The sequence below is a fragment of the Nomascus leucogenys genome, chromosome 24, assembly GCF_006542625.1.
Source record: "Nomascus leucogenys isolate Asia chromosome 24, Asia_NLE_v1, whole genome shotgun sequence".
Taxonomy (NCBI): domain Eukaryota; kingdom Metazoa; phylum Chordata; class Mammalia; order Primates; family Hylobatidae; genus Nomascus; species Nomascus leucogenys.
This window is the reverse complement of record NC_044404.1, coordinates 11,035,541-11,039,321: the sequence shown is the minus strand read 5'-3', so window position 1 is coordinate 11,039,321 and position 3,781 is coordinate 11,035,541.

Below are 3,781 nucleotides of genomic sequence, written 5' to 3'. Positions count from 1 at the left end.
CCAACTCTTTTTTTTTGAGATGAAGTTTCGCTCTTGTCACCCAGGCTGAAGTGCAGTGGCACGATCTCGGCTCACTGCAGCCTCGACCTCATGGGTTCAAGCGATTCTCCTGCCTCAGCCTACCGAGTAGCTGGGATTACAGGTGCCCAACACAACACCAGGTTAATTTTTGTGGTTTTAGTAGAGATGGGGTTTCACCATGTTGGCCAGGCTGGCCTCGAACAAAGGAAATACACAGCTTAGTAAGTATTCTTGCCCCACTCCCCTTAAAATAAAAACTTTTTAAAAAACCAAACCCTGAATAAAATCAAGCTTTAGATCTGACTACCAGTTTAGAAGACATACAGGGAGGAAAGAAGCAACTCAGATGACACATCAAAGATGTAAACAGGCAAATTCAGTATATGAAACAATCTACAGAATAAATCAACCAGTTTCTTCAAACAAATAGCATAATTGGGGAGACAGGGTTTTATAACCCTGGGCTTGTAGGCCAGGCACGGTGGCTCACGCCTGTCATCCTGGCACTGTGGGAGGCTGAGATGGGTGGATCAAGAGGTCAAGATATCAAGACCATCCTGGTCAACATGGTGAAACCCCGTCTCTACTAAAATACAAAAATTAGCCGGGAGCGGTGATGTGCACCTGTAATCCCAGCTACTTGGGAGGCTGAGGCAGGAGAATTGTTTGAACCCAGGAGCCAGAGGTTGCAGGGAGCCGAGATCACACCACTGCACTCCAGCCTGGTAAGATAGCGAGACTCCGTCTCAAAAAAAAAAAAAAAAAAAAAAAAAGACTTGTGTTATTTATCAACCAAGTACAATGTTTTTGTTTGTTTGCTTGTTGGTTTGTTTTTGAGACAGGGTCTCACTCTGGTTGCCCAGGCTGGGGAGTGTAGTGGCACGATCTCAGCTCACTGCAGCCTTGACCTCCTGGGCTCAGGTGATTCTCTCACCTCAGCTTCCCAAGTAGCTGGGATTACAGGCACATGCCACCACGCCTGGCTAGCTTTTTGTATTTTTAGTAGGGACGGGGTTTCGCTACGTTGCCCAGGCTGGTCTCGAACTCCTGGACTCATGCACTCTTCCAGCCTCAGCCTTCGAGTGCTGGGATCATAGGTGTGAACCACCACACTCGGCCTAAAAATACATTTTTTAGATAATCAGCGTAGTCTGAAGATAGGCTGGGTATTAGATGATATTAAGGAATTTGTTAGGGTATGACAGAACTAAATTGCAAAATGTTGATAGTTGTTGAACACTGTAGATATTTAAATTTTAAAAAACAAACAAGACTTTTTTCTTTTGTGTTCTACCTAGGACCTATCAAAGTGTTGAATGTTACAAACAAGACAAGAAAGGCTGAAACCTCTTTGGTGGGCTTTAGATATAAAGTACTACGTATTTGTAACTATGAACCAAAACATTAACATCTCTAATACCTAATGTCCCCATACATACACACATACATTTTTCTACAGACACTTGACTCCTCTACCTAGCCATCCTTCCAGCATTTCATTCAGTCTCACATAACTAAAGCCGAAACCTCTCTCCCCAAAACAATACCAGCTCTTTGGCCTCCTTTCTATTTCTTTTTAATGTTCTCACCATTCTGCTGTTCTCACACAGGCTAAAAGCTTGCTTTGTCTATCCATCTAATCAGTCACTAAATTACATGGCTTACATCTATAAAATCTCTCCATCACTACCACCACCATTACCTTTTAGGCTTTCAATTCTTCTCACCCAAGGCCTTCTTAACCAGCTTCCTCTCTCTTCCTCCTACCCTATCCATACTACACAATATCCCCATTTTCTTTTTTAAAAATCTTTTTTATTATCTTTACCACAGTTATCCAATTAGGTGAATTATCCCTTTTCACCTGCCCTATCTGTACCACATAATATTGCCAAGATTCAGCTTCCTGAAGTACAGATCTATTTCTATCACTGTCCACTTCAAAATCCTCCAAGTTCCCCTCCTGTCTACCAAGCAATGACTGAACTCCCCACAATGGCATTCGAAGTGTTCTGCAACATAAACCACCTATTTTTACAAGCCCACATGAACACTGCCTTCCAGCCACATTCTTTTACAACCACCCACCAGAGGGCTTCCAGAATGCATCCCAAGTTTTTCTGCCCCCGTGTTTCCGCTCCAACCTTCCCTTTCCCCACTGTGTCCTTCGTCTTGTTCTTTTTAAATCCCAATTTATTCTTCCAGGACCTTCTCACTTGCTCCCATCTAAAGTCTTGATGGACTCTCTCCACCCCAAAACCAAATACAATTGCTCCTCTATTTAACACTTTTCAAATCATTGACCTTACCCAAGGCAGAATAAATTACTTTTTTTATTGTTTTGTTGTTTTTTTCAGACAAGGTCTTGCTCTGTCAAGGGAATCATGGCTCACTGCAGCCTCAACCTCCCAGGCTCAAGCGACTGTCTTACCTCAGTTTCCCGAGCAGCTGGAGCTACAGGCGTGCACCACCATGCCCAGCTAATTTTTTGTTTGTTTGTTTGTTTGAGACAAGGCCTCACTCTGTCCACCCAGACTGGAGTGCAGTGGAACCATCTCAGCTCACTGCAGCCTCAGCCTCGAGTAGCTGGGACTACAGGCATGTCCCACCACACCCGGCCTTAGTCAAGTTTCTAATCCTCTACAAGAGGGGTCCTCAACCCCTAGGCCACAGAGTGGTACGGGTCTGTGGCCTGTTAAAAACCAGGCCACACAGCAGGAGGTGAGCGGTGGGCAAGTGAGCATTATTGCCTGAGCTCCTCCTCCTATGAGATCAGTGGTGGCATCAGAGTCTCATAGAAGTGCAAACCTTACTGTGAACTGTGCATGCGAGGGATCTAGGTTGCACACTCCTTATGAGAATCTAATGCCTGATGATCTAAGGTGGAACAGTTTCATCCTGAGACCATCACCCCAACCCCGTCTGTGGAAAAACTGTCTTCCACAAAACCAGTCCCTGGGGCCAAAAAGAATGGGGACAGCTGCCCTACAACACAGGATGGGTCTTGAATACAATAGTTAATTTTTTTGGTTGAATTCCTATTTAACTGGATGTCAACAAACTAACATTTAAACAGCATTAAATAAAAACCATGAACTGGGGCCAGGCATGGTGCCTCACGCCTATAATCCCAACACTTTGGGAGGCCGAAATGAACGAATCACTTGAGGCCAGAAGTTCAAGACCAGCCTGGGCAACATATTGAGACACTCTCTACCAAAAAATATTTTTGTTTAAATTAGCTGCGTGTGGTGGCATGCACCGGTAATCCCAGCTACTTGAGAGGCTGAGGTGGATAGATCACTTGAGCCCAGGAGTTGGAGGCTGCAATTAGCCATGGTTCCATCACTGCACTCCAGTTTGGACAACAGAGCCAACAACATCTCTTAAAAAACACACACACAAAACAGGCTGGGCACAGCAGCTCACGCTTGTAATCCCAGCACTTTGGGAGGTCGAGGCGGACAGATCACAAGGTCAGAAAATTGAGACCATCCTGGCTAACACAGTTAAAGCCCATCTCTACTAAAAATACAAAAAATTAGCCAGGCGTTGTGACACGCACCTGTAAACCCAGCTACTCGGGAGGCTGAGGCAGGAGAACTGCTTAAAGCCGGGAGGCGGAGGTTGCAGTGAGCTATCGCACTACTGCACTCCAGCCTGGGCAACAGAGCAAGACTCCATCTCAAACAAACAAACAAAAACCATGGTCAGGGCTGTACACTCTGGCTCACACCTGCTGTAATCCTGGCACTTTTTT